The sequence below is a fragment of the Lissotriton helveticus genome, chromosome 2_1 (assembly GCF_964261635.1).
Source record: "Lissotriton helveticus chromosome 2_1, aLisHel1.1, whole genome shotgun sequence".
In the NCBI taxonomy this organism is placed as follows: Eukaryota; Metazoa; Chordata; class Amphibia; order Caudata; family Salamandridae; genus Lissotriton; species Lissotriton helveticus.
The window spans coordinates 41527153-41540919 of NC_136059.1; the positions used below are offsets into that span (position 1 = coordinate 41527153).

Below are 13767 nucleotides of genomic sequence, written 5' to 3' on the forward strand. Positions count from 1 at the left end.
CCCCCTCTCGCAGCCCCCAAGTCCAAGAGCAGTCCGAGGTAGGGTGGGGCAACACGACACAGAGCAGCGCAGTCCAGCACGGTGCTGTGGAGTGCAGTGGATGCAGCGAGTCCGCTCCAGGCTCTGACTGTTGGCGGACCGGTGGTGTGGCTCTCATACCCGCTCTCGCATCACAGAGCCTGGAGCCTGGAGCTGACTCTAGCGGCTTTGGCGGCTCTGGCGGCTCCAGCGGCTCCCGCCGCGGTCACGCAATCACGGCACCCCCGATGCCACTTTAATGCCGCTCTTGGGGGGTGAAAAGGGCGAGAAGACGAAGCACTCCTCTGGACACAGAACGCTGAACGCCGACCCATTCGCTGCTCCGCACTCTGTGTTCCTCATCTCTCTGGCTCTCTGGCTCTCTCGAACGCTGCTCAGCTATGCCACCCACGCATGTCTTTCGAAATGTTGTTTCACCGAGCAATTCCGGCGAATACATAAGAATTTCCCGTCGGGCAAGTTCTCACGTAAGGCCTTAGGATGATGGGTACCGAATGTCAGCAGTGAATCTTTAGCCATGGGTTTTTTGTATAGCTCACTTCCAAGTTTTCCATCCAGTGGAAAGATCAAGATGTCTAAAAATGGTAGTTGAGTATTGCTATATTCCACTGTAAATTTGAGGAACCTGTTCTTGCTGTTCAGCCACCTGTGTAATTCTACGATCTCATCTGTAGAGCCACACCACACCACCAAAATGTCATCTATGTATCTCTTCCACAGCAACATTTGATGGAGAAAAGGGTTGCTGTGGTCAAGAACATATTCCTGTTCAAATAGATGGACATATAAATTCGCTAGGCTAGGCGCGAAAATGCTGCCCATCGATGTCCCGGAGATCGGCAAGAAGATCTGGTCCTCAAATCTGAACATTTTTTCCATCATGGCTAGGCGTGCGCATTCCATGATGAAATTCACTGGAGTGATGCTATTCAGATCACGTGTATCCAAGAGACCTCTGATGAATTCCAAGGTCTCCTCCTGGGGGATACAGGTGTACAATGACTCAACGTCAAAACGTACAAGGAAGTCAGTGGTGACGTCGAAGTCGATATCAGGGAGGAGTCTCAAGACATGAGTGGTGTCTTGAAGGTAAGTGGCCATTTCCTTCACCAGCGGCCTTAAGAAATGATCAACAAAAGTCGACAGAGGTTCTAGTAAAGATCCAATGCCGGAAATGATGGGACGTCCAGGCGGTGGTCTCTGCACTTTATGGATTTTTGGCAGACAGTAAAAATATGGCATCGTGGGATGGCTCGTGACCAGAAATTGGGCTTCATGAGGAGTGATCCATCCTTCCATGTTGGCTTTATCTACTGGTTGGCTGATTTCAGCAACTAATCTCGGCGTAGGATCTGATGCAAGAGGTTGATACGATTTAATATTGTTCAATTGTCTCAAACATTCACCTCGATGGATGTTGGTATCCAAAATAACTGTTGCACCCCCTTTGTCCGCGGGTTTTATTGTGATAGAGCTGTCTTTAGCTAATGTGCCCAAGGCAGCCTTTTCTTTTGTTGACAGATTCTGATACCCCCGTGGGCGGGAGTTGCATAGAGCCATAACAACATGGGTAACAGCTTTTTCAAAAGCTGCTACTTGAGAGGGTACTTGATGGGTCATAGGCATAAAAGTTGACATTGGTCTCAAACCGGTATTGGTCAAGCCACCATCGGTTTGATCAACTTCTCTCTCCTTTGACTTGAAAAAGAAGTGGATACGGATTTTCCTGTAGAATTTCTCGAGTTCACATCTCAGTTGGAAAGGGTCACTCTTGTTCATTGGAACAAAGCCCAACCCTTTATTCAATAACATCTTCTTGTCTGTTGTAAGGACGCGTGAGCTTAGATTGACTATTAAGTCGTCTCGTCCGTGCTCATGCTGACTTGTTGTTGCTGTCCTCTCCTGCTGCGTAAGAAAGTGCCTTCTGGGTCAGATCTACAGTATGGTCTAGCAGGTCTTTAAAATGATTCAGATATGAGACAGAATTACGTGAGAGATCACGTCATTATGCAGGACAATATTGTTTATTTGCAGCGCGTTTAATTGGAGGCATTGTGCATCTAGGCCGCTCTGCTTACCTGTTGGAAACACTGTTTTCAGCAGAGCTCACAACTTGAAGTCTGCTTTGGTTCTATACTGCATACTGTATTAAATTCAGCCTTGATTTATTTATGTGCAGAGTGGACAGCAGCTTCCATTACTTGAAAAGAAAAAGAGAAACAATGTGAGAGCGAGGAAGAGAGTAAAAGAGAGAAAAAACAACATTGAAAGTGTGAGAGAGAGAAAGTAATAGATGAAGCAGGAGAGGTAGTGTTGATACTGGAGAAAATCTTCGTAGCTCACCTTTTTGCCTCCAGTGTGTGTCCAAGCATGTGCCGGTTCATAGTGCACCCTCAAGTTTAGTGTTCTGAAAGATAGTATAGAGTTAGAAATAGCAGAGTACATACAACTGCACATGTATATTTCCGTGTTATTCCTTTGGACACTCAGGATACTATATTACTTCAACTTCCATTGCAAGGAGGTGTCTGTCCGCTCTTTTTCTCCCAGAGTCTATACCCATGCACAACCACTGCATAGCGGCGAGTTCTTATTACTGTGTATCCAGACGGTTGCACCCTATTGACTCCCAGTGTCCGGATGTGAGTGCCCTTTCTTGCGCACCAGACTGTTGCAACCTATCCACTCCGACTGCCCGGAGGTAATTGTACATTCGTACGCAGTCAACTTGCTCCACACTATCCAGTCTCTCTGCCCACAGGTGACTTCTCGTTGCTTCGAAAACAAGCTTCTTTGCTCACCTTGTGCCATTGGCGTGATACAAAGAGGGTCCACCACATGTCGAAGCAGCCTTCTTTTCCGTTGTTACGATGCCCACGCATTATCGCAGAATCCTCAAACGTCGAGCTTTGGAGGTGTTCGGGGGGGGGACGCCAATTTGTGAAACACAACCTGTTAGATAAAAAGGAAGATAAGGTTTTGCTCATTTCTTTTTCAAAGGAGAGAGGAAGTGAGAGAGTGACTGAAAAGAATATTCGCAGCTCACCTTCCTGTCACTGGTATGTCTTCCACCACGTGTCGGGACATAGTGCACCCTGAAGCTCTGCATCTAAGATAGTAAAAGAAAGATGTTATGATTGGTAATTGTTACTATCTTAATGTGGAGTAGAATAACATCACCATTTCACACACCTTCCCTTCTGCATTAAAAATACACTATTTGTACAGTTCCAACTTGTTTAATGAGCTTCGATTTATGAAGAATTAGTGGAGTAGTAATGCTTTCCATCTGGTTATAGAAAACAAGTGGTGCGCAGTGATCCATGTGGTTTCAATCATCACGAGCGACTGACTTTTAACCGACTATAAAAACTTTCCTGCTATAGGAAAAACAAAACTAAATCGATGTTGCCTTTTTGTATCCAGCCTACTCCCTCCACTGCGCACCCAGGCCTCACTGCTCCCCTTTTCGTGGACAGGGTACGTTCTACATCATGCAGTCCCGCTCTGCCACCAAAAAGTCTCACATTTGGTGCAGAGTCTTGATATCACTATGGCAAAGGTCATACTCGTGCACCTTTCTTCATCGCAGGTTCCTCACCCGCTCAGTCCTTGTGGTACCACTAACTCAGTGACCAAAGAGGCCACGCACGTGGTGGTGGGCCCATGTTCGGTAGTTCAGGCCTACATGCGTCGTCCGAACCACCAGGACGGGCCATCACAGCATTTGCGATGGGAGCAACGCTAAAATGGCGTAGAGCACGTGCGCCCCGTCTTTTTTATTGCTAGGGTCACGTGTGTTGTGCCGCATGTGCTGGATGGGTGTGGTGTGGGTGTATAACAGCCATGAGGGAGTGTGTGTGCAGTTCTGACAACTAGACATGGAACTAAGAAATCACTACAATGGAAATCTGGGCCATGTAGCGTTGTTGTGTTTTGCTGGAAGCATAATTGGAGTGGGTTAGACTGACGTATGGCAGTGCTGAGCGAGGCTGTGAACAATGACTCCGGAGCTATGGGCGTGGTTCCATCGTGAGCTATGTGAGAAATGAACTGATTCGGGTGTCTGTGTTGTAGTGCTGCCGTCACCCTGGTCTTACGCGTAAATGTGTCATTATGTCTGTAAAGTCCCACAACATGGCCTACATGGAAGGTACAGGGAATCACAAATCCTACATTCATCCATAGTTGCATACATATAAGATGGTGGACACGACGCATTTCTGCGAATATGAATGTTTGTTGTACATTCAGTGGAGTGTTGTAGCTGTAGTAATACAGGGCTATGAAAGATTTAGGTTGCAGTTTTTGGCACATGAAGGGCAGCTAATATATATGCGTATGTGGTCTTTCGGGTATACTGTCAAACTTGGTGCTGGAAATCAGTGCTTGAGGCTCGGAATCGCGTCCACATCCTGTTATTGTAGAGAAATGACGTAATATACGCGTGCCTGAAAATGTACTGTAAATACGGTACGCATGTAAATTGCTGATATAGTTTTGGATCGATTTTGCGCTATATAAATATGCTAAAAAAAGTTTTAAAAAATCGAGCAATAGACAACACTTATAAATGTACTATACACTTTGCTTACAGTATTGTAATGATCCAGTTTGTAGGTTCGTATTTGTAGAATGAGCGATAGAATATTATATAATCGAAGTTTTTGTTACTGGCAGAGGTAAGATGGTTGCATACGCTATTTACAGCACAATATAATGTGGTAGGGCACAGGAGCAGCTTTTTACAAACATAATAAATACACAGACACAGATGGATAGTTGAAGTAGGTACGGGAATGTGTGCTCGACTTCATTTTATTACGTTGCTGTTGGTAACAAGTAGAATATTAATCATGAAATCATACACAGATATTCAATCGTAAACGGTTTATGACATCTGCTGTACAAAGGTAAGAGCACTATATGTGAAATAATACACATAAGATTCTATCGTAAAGGGTTCATGAGTTGTGGTGAACTGAGGTAGGGGTGGTTTGTGTGGTGCCTGCGATGATGCGTGGTTCAGGCAGACCGCACTGGTAAGAATGTCTTTTGACTACTGTTTTTTGCCTTAATAAGGCCACGTGGTGATTATTTATGGTGTACTGAGTTAGTGGTACGTCTGGTCTTCAGCGTGTGCTCACCCTGCGATGATTCGTTGTCTGAACAGGCTACACTCCAAGCATTGACTGTTGCATACTGGACTGCATGAACTTTGAGGAAATAAAAACCTTCCATCGATGGTTATCAATTGCTCTGCAAACTAGGTCGACTGATTGCTCCCCATAACAAATTAAATGATTGCACTTCACGCAGTGCATTCTAACTTTCCCAAAATGGGGACCTATGTCTGGTGGAGATATTGAAGGTGATGCCCCAGAGGTACTTAGTATTGCCAGTGGTGGCGGTTCATTTTAGCGCAGTCTTCTGCATTCTTTCTGAGCATAGTTCACAGGATGCAGGGATTGAAGGTGCTTGTGCAAACTAGCAGTGCCACAGGAGTATTTTTTGTCTCTGTCTTAAATAAATCGAGGCTGAATTCAATGCTGTCTGTAGTATAGATCTAAAGCTGAATTCAATTTGTGAACCCTACTGTCTGCAGTGTACATGGAAGGCAGTAGTTAGCACAGTTAACCCGTTAGCTGCTTCCGCTTTTTTGCGGCAGTGCGGCCGTTTTAAAAAATGGTAGCGGTCCCGTCGGCCATTGACCGACGGCAGCACCAACGAGGTAGTGCTGCAGTCGGCCAATGGACGACGGCAGCAGCCAACGGGTTAAAGAAGAATGCTTTTTTTTACTTATTGTAACACAATCTGAATACATACAGTAGAATTGTCTCTGCATTAAGTAATTCAAGGCTGAATTCCCTACTTTCTGTAGTGTAGATGCGAAGCTGAATTCAAGTTGTAAACCCTGCTGTCCGCATTGTAGATCTTAGGCTGGACTGCATCATGTGTAATCACTATTGAAATAACAGATGAATCATGTATGGAATACATTGTTGAAATATGTATATTTCAGGGACATTATAGTTCAAATTGTGATCTGTGCTGCCCGCAGTGTAGACTGTCATTAAGTGTGCCTTTTCACTTGCAGCGTGAATTTTATTATTCAACTAAATCTGTAAGTGATATAAAAGAAGTTTTTGAAGGAAGCATACTAAAGGGATATTGTATAGGTTTGATAGGCGTTATACTTAGCTTGGTATCGTACTCTGCAAATAACGAATCAACAGTCTATTTAATTGTGAGCTCTGATGTCTGCAGTGTAGGCAGGAGGCAGCGGTTAGCAAGAGCCGATGCCCACAATGCGTTGAGTAGAGCTGCACAATATTGGTATATTAGCGTGTGTGCAGCCAGCAATGATAAGTGGTGCACTGAGTTAGTGGCACCTGAAACAACAAGGTACTGTGGAGCCTGCGATGATGTGTAGTCCCGGCAGGCCGTACTGATAGTAATGTTTTTTGTCTTGTGAATTCTGCCTTAATAAGGCCATGTGGCGATGATTTTTGGTGCACTGAGTTAGTAGTACCTTTGGCGCTTAGCGTGTACGTACCCTGCGATGATGCGTGGTCTGGGGGGGAGGCACAGTAATTGGAGTAATGTCTTTTGTCGATTGAATTCTGCATGAATTCCATTTAAAAGTGATAGTCTGCCTCATTGCTGACATAAGACAGTTCACTCTTCTTTGTGATGATTTATGGTGCACTGAGTTAGTAGTATCTTTGGCACTGAGCTTGTATGTACCCTGCAATAATGTGTGGTCCAGGGAGGCCGCATTCGGACCAATGTCTGTTTTTTGTTGAATTCTGCCTGAATACAGCCATGTGGCAATGAATTATGGTGCACTGAGTTAGTAGTACCTTTGGTACTGAGCGTGTACGTAACCTGCGATGATGCGTGGTCCGGGCAGGTCGCACTGGGAGCAATGTTTTTTGCCTAGTGAATTCTGCCTTAATAAGGCCACGGGTAGATGACTGGTGGTGCAGTGAGTTAGTGGTACCTGAAGAACTCAGAGTGTGTGCACCCTGCGATGATTCGTGGTTCGGGCGGGTAGCATTGGTACAATGTTTCTTGCCTACTGGAATGCGTCATGTGCAATCGCCATTCCACCTAAATCGTGAGCTCTCACAATGAAGATCGAAGGCAGTAGTCAGCACAGACATTGAGGAATGTTTTCTGTTGCAACCTTTAACGAAATCTAAGGACATAGAGAACAATTATCTCTGCCTTAAATAAATCAAGGCTAAATTCAATGCTGTCCGTAGCGAAGATCCAAAGCTGAATTAAAGTTGTGAACCCTGCTGTCCTCACTGTTGATCGAAGGCAGTAATCAGCACAGACATCAAGAAATTCTTTTTGTCATATCCTTTAACAAAATCTGAGGACAAAGAGTACAATTATCTCTACCTTAAAAAAATTCAAGGTTGTATTTCATGGTGTCCGTAGTGTAGATCCAAAGCTGAATTCAAGTTGTGAACCCTGCTGTCCGCACTGTAGATCGAAGGCAGTAGTCAGCAAAGATATCGATGAATGATTTGTGTCACTTATTTTAAAAAAATCTGAACACATACAGTACATTTGTCTCTGCATTAAATACATCAAGGCTGAATTCTCTACTGTCCGTAGTGTAGATGCAAAGCTGAATTCAATTTCTGAACCCTGCTGTTCGCAGTGTAGATCTAAGGCAGTAGTCGACACAAACATCGAGGAATACTTTTTGACACATACTTTAACAAAATCTGAGGACTGAGTACAATTGTCTCTGACTTAAATAAATCGAGACTGAATTCAATGTTGTCTGTAGTGCTGATGCGAAACTGGTATCAAGTTGTAAACTCTACTGACCGCAGTGTAGATCGAAGGCAGTAGTCAGTACAGACATTGAGGAATGTTTTTTTGTCGCATCCTTCAACAAAATCTGAGGACTGAGTACAATTGTCTCTGCCTTAAATAAATCAAGACTGAATTTATTGTTGTCTGTAGTGCTGATGCGAAACTTGTATCAGGTTGTAAACTCTACTGACCGCACTGTAGATCGAAGGCAGTAGTGAACACGGATATCGACGAAGAATTTTTTTAACTTATTTTAACAAAGTCTGAGGACATAGAGTACAATTGTCTCTGCCTTACATAAATCAAGGCTAACTTCAATGCTGTCTGTAGTGTAGATCGAAAGCTGAATTGAAGTTGTGAACCCTGCTGTCCACAGTGTAGATCGAAGGCAGTAGTCGATACAGACATAAGTCTGCAGTGCTGTGGCGCTGGGCCTGTAAGGAGGGTGCACATGGTCATGGCGGCAGCCAAGTGGCAGAGTGAGGACCTTTGCTGTGGCAGAATCGTTTCTCTTTGCAGAAGTGAACCACGCCCAAGGCATAGCCTATTATTTATACTCTTACTCTGGAGTTGCGTACGTTGGACCAGCCCACTCCGCTTCTGCTTGAAGGGGGGGAGACAACACAGCTACATGACCAAGATATTCCCCAGAGTCTAAGATAATATGGTTGCGTCCACTGTGTAGTACACTATATGCATCAATAGTATATCTACACACGGAAACGTTTTTGGTTTGTATAGTGAGTTGTGTATAGCATATCACCGGTAGTGTTAGCATTGTGTACATTTTTGTTGATGTGCGAGTTCCTTCCCTTATACATAGTTGATTGCCACATCTCTAACATTGAGCTAGTGTGCTGTTGAGGGGATATATTATTTTGGGAAGGTCTTTTGTCCTGTTTTGTGCTGCTTGTGAGGTAGTAGAGGGGGAGGGGTCAGGAGGGGTGGTTGTAGTGGTGGTGACGGTAGGTGTTGTGATTTTGTTGGGTGTTGGAAGTGCATAATTAGTACCTCTATTACATATTTGTCTTTAGATATGGGTGTGAGTTGGATGTAATTCATACAGTACACAGTCGACGTCCTTACACTAGTTATACGTTGATACTAATTTGTTAGTGGTAAATAGAACTATCGCCTGTCTTTTAAGGTAGCATTGTAGATTTGGTTTGTTGTTGAAAGTATGGGAAGTGGTGTTTTTTTGGGGGTTTTTCTACGAGAGAGCCTAGTTTGTATATTATTAACGTTAGTTGTGGTTCTGGTTTATAGCGATTTTCTTGGAGGAAGGAATAAATTGAAGAGTGGTAATATTTGCAGTTTTTACTACGTTGAGAATGGGATGATAATTAAAAAAGATAGAAAAAACAGATTTGCTTAATGAACATTATAATTAGGAATTATCATTTAAAAAACCTTTGAAATTCAATGAAAAAACCATATGTTTCAGGTAGGTTATAGTTAGGAATTAGCATTTAAAAAAAACCTTAGAAATTCACTGAAAAAAACATAGGTTTCAGGGGTGTTATAGTTAGCTGTACATTTCACTCATACAAAACCATTGAAATTCCTCCATTATAGTTAGTTGTACTAACTGTAACTCTCGCGCCCGCAATCTACTGGTGATGATGTCACATATCATTCATGACATGGTCAGTCACATCACTGATGACATCATCCACGTGACAATCAGTTACACCTCATTATACACTAGTATAACCTTTCATCACTCATTGTAAAATACAGAGTACCATATTTGAATCTATGGACACAGCAATACAAGTATCTAAAAACCCCCTCTATGATTCCTAGATCTACACACACACATCTAATCAATTACCTAAAGATTCACTCATACATGTTGTCAATGATCACAATAGAACACTATCAAATATACTTATACACCTATATTGACATTACACACCAGCACACATCATATTCAGTTATGCAGTCATCCTACTCACTTTTGCAAACTATGTATCCTATTTACATTTACTCAGCTAAACACTTATACAAATAGCACTTCATTTATTCATATAGATAGTAACTCATACTTAGTGTGTTATGAAATCACTATTACAAGTATACAGTTATTTATACAGTCACTCATGCAATCAATGAGACTTATGTATTCTTATTTATATACAACTGTCACATACAATGCCTTTTATTTTCCTACTCTGTTGGACATGTACCATTGAGAAATATATTTGCTCATCACCACACCCATAAAGATATTCACCCACTCAAACAACTATTATAACACGTAGTCTTAACATTATATATCTACTGAATTAACTATTCACATATATTTGGGCAGTCACAGATCCCCCACAGAACCACACACATTCACTCTCCCATACAAATAGTCAGTTAACTAATCAATAACTAATGTAGACTTTCACATAGCTAGTAACTAACTGGTGCAGCAGTTTACACAACAACTGACAAAGTAATACAGATATTCACAAAGTTTAGTCACTATCCAAAATATTTAGTGAGACACTATAAATTAGTCAAGTAAACAGTCAATCACACTGCTATTAAATCCTCCCTCAAGATAGATATATATCCACTGGTTCTTAAATGAAGATTGGTATATATATATATATATAATACATATTTAAATAACAAAACAAACCACATTCACTGAGTGATGTCATCAGTGATGTCATTTGAGATGTCATCAGTGATATCATCAGTGATGTCACTGACCATGTAATGAATGATGTAATATATGACATCATCACCAGTGGATTGCGGGCGCAAGAGTTACAGTTAGTACAACTAACTATAACGGAAGAATTTCAATGGTTTTGTATGAGTAACATCACTCATGACATCACTGATGACATCTCAAATGACATCACTGATGACATCCTTGTGAGAGAGTGGCAGACCTCCTCTCAGCGTAATATAACCTTTGATACACACATTCAAAAATAGAAACTAACATTTTCAAAAAATGGAGATACCAATACCAGTTACAACAACCTATTCAGTAATTCCACCATCTACATACACATCCACTCAATCACCAACAGTTCTATATAGTCACTCATACATGTACTCACTCATCAAATGTACTCATACACCTATACATCCTGTGACACACCGACACTCATCCATAGAGTTACTCACACATGCTCACACATGCAAATAAGCTATCAAACATCCATGTATTTGCATATACAGCAATACACACACCACTACACTTACTTTTACAAAAACATAAACATACTTACTCTCTTACACAATCACTTATAGAAACACATACTTATTTATACAGTAACTCTTCCAATCTCTCACTCTCACATATAATTACTTTTATACATCAATACTCACATATACTAGATGAAAACATATGTAGTTACTCATAAAGATACTATTGAGACAGTAATTTACTGACTAACACACCCATACACACACTCATCCACCCATACAGTCCTGCACACATGTTGTCTTCAAAACACATACAAACAGTGAGTCACTCATTTATGCATCTATGCGCTAAGTAATACTCCCCACCGAACCATACAGACAGTCATACTGATACTTAAAAAACCAACTAATAACCCATATAAACACTCATGTAGCTACTCACCAACCCATGCAGCAACTCACAGACAAAGTGAGACACTGATACAGATATTTACATATTTGAACATTACTCGCTAATACATGTATTCACTAAGATACACTTAATAAGTCAGCTATGCAATCATTTTTACAAAACAAAAATCCATTTAGACACATATTTACCCATTTATTCTTCCATCGACCTTTAGATATACATATAAAAAAAATATTTATTTTTCAGAAAGACACACATTCACTGGATGATGTCATCAGTGTTGTTATTTGAGATGTCATCAGTGATGTCACTGACCATGTCATGAGTGATGTAATATCTAATATGTGACATCATCAGAAGTGCATTGCGGGCGCGCGAGTTAGTTAGCTGAACTAACTATAATGGGTGGATTTCAATGGTTTTGTATGAGTGAAATGTCCACCTAACTATAACATGTGTGAAACCTATGTTTTTTTCAGTGAATATATATATATATATATATGGCAAAAGACTTTGTCCATTTCTATCTCAGCATGGATAGTACTGTGCTAATCCTATGCTTAAAAACTTTGATAGAGAAGCAGACATTTGAGGTAAGCAAATTTATAGTATCGCTGGTGTTCAGGGTGCTCTATACAGGAGCTGCCTTCCACCTAAACCTGGGAACTACCCAGAGTTCTCTCCTTCTTTTTTGTACATATATTACCTACTGGCGGTCGCCAGTAGGTATATATAGTTAGGATTTTTTCTCTATGGGATTTTTGAAAATTCTATGTCGAATAACTTTGGCATTTGAGGACGGAATTGGCTGAAATGTTCAGGAAAATTTAACATTTTGTTGCTGAGCAGCCCCTGAAAATGTGGGGGGGTTTCGTCAAGGGGGGGCCGAGAAAAAAGGGGGGTCCCAAAACGCGTTTTTCCCATGCAATTTTCCATTGGGCGGTTGGCCTCACTTTTAGCTCGAACGGCTGAATGGATTTCCACGAAACTTGGCAAAATTGTAGGGACTGGTAGCCCGATGTGCCTTTGCTAGGTCTCAATATATGTGCTCCAGTGGATTTTGAGAAATTAATCTTCAAAAAAATATATATATCTGTAAGCGCGCTCCGGGCAGCGCCCCGGTTCGCGTACCTGACGCGTAAAGGAACTTCGCGAAGCGAAGCTGATTGGCTCTCCGGTGTCTGTCAACATTCTAAACAGTCCGGAGCGGCCGCCATCTTGTCTCTCGGTAGGATCGAGAGACAAGAGGAGGCCAAAACAAAGGGGTAAATGACCATAAGGGGGCATAGCAGATCCTCCCTGACCCCCTAGGTTTGATGTGGAGGCTTTAAAAGGGCCCCGCGGGGGAAAAAAAAAAAATCATTTTTTTTGCGTGGGGAGCGCCCGGTACGCGCACCGGGAAGTGGTCCGGGGAGCGTACTATAAGGAAAAAAGAATGATAGACTTTTTAAATATTGTATGTTTATTGATAGTCGGAAATGTCCTCATTTTCAATCAGCGAATCTACTGCATCTACACATTGAACTAATTCATGGTCCCGTGATTCATCCATGAAATCTGAGTCATCATTGTCCTCAATATCTTTTTCTGTGTTGTTCTCCAGAACAATTTTGAAGGAAATATTCTGCTCTCCTTACATTTTCTTGCTGTAATTTGCATAAAAAATAAATATATCAGTAGAGATAGGGCACTGTTGGGTTTAAGTTCAGACAGGTACTTGTGAGTTTATAACAGAGAAGTAATCTATGGGCACTGTATGGTTTCAGGCGTGAAGTAGTACTATTAAAAAGTGCCTATGAAGAAGCCTAAGTAAATTCATAATTATACCACAGAAACCTAAATCAATCCATAATTATAATAAACAAGCCTTTCTCAATGTCTAACTCTTACAGAGGGACAGTATATAACTATCTGAAAATGTTTTCCCAAATTAATTTAAAGTGCATGACATAGTTCTCCTTTCAAATTTACAAAATAACATCTTACCTTTTAAAAACAAGTTTAAGTTGTCAGTGAAAATGCTCTTGGAATGTACTTCAGGAAGTAGTAGTCAAAATGGCTGTGTTTCTCTCTCTTTCTTTATATATATTCAGGTACATAACCAATCAAATGTCAGGTAAAAAAAAGTAGAAAATGAAAGTAACATTTTAATTGGTTGTGAATTCCAACACTTCAGATGTGTTTTGTGAAGTAATTTACCTCAGGGTATTTAGAGAGGTCTACAGGCTAAATGGCTAAATGGAATTCCAACCAAATTTGTGAAAATGGTAGGGATTGGTATGTAGTATGAGCTAATCTATATTTGGTGAAAGTGTCTCCAGTGG

The 13767-nt window shown here is 41.4% G+C and overlaps 1 protein-coding gene across 1 annotated transcript in view; it reads left to right on the forward strand.

The window, feature by feature from the left end:
• Window positions 1-13767, forward strand: part of LOC144820053 (long-chain-fatty-acid--CoA ligase ACSBG2-like) — an 860084-nt gene that overhangs the window by 181068 nt on the left and 665249 nt on the right. The gene's annotated exons all lie outside the window — the stretch shown is intronic.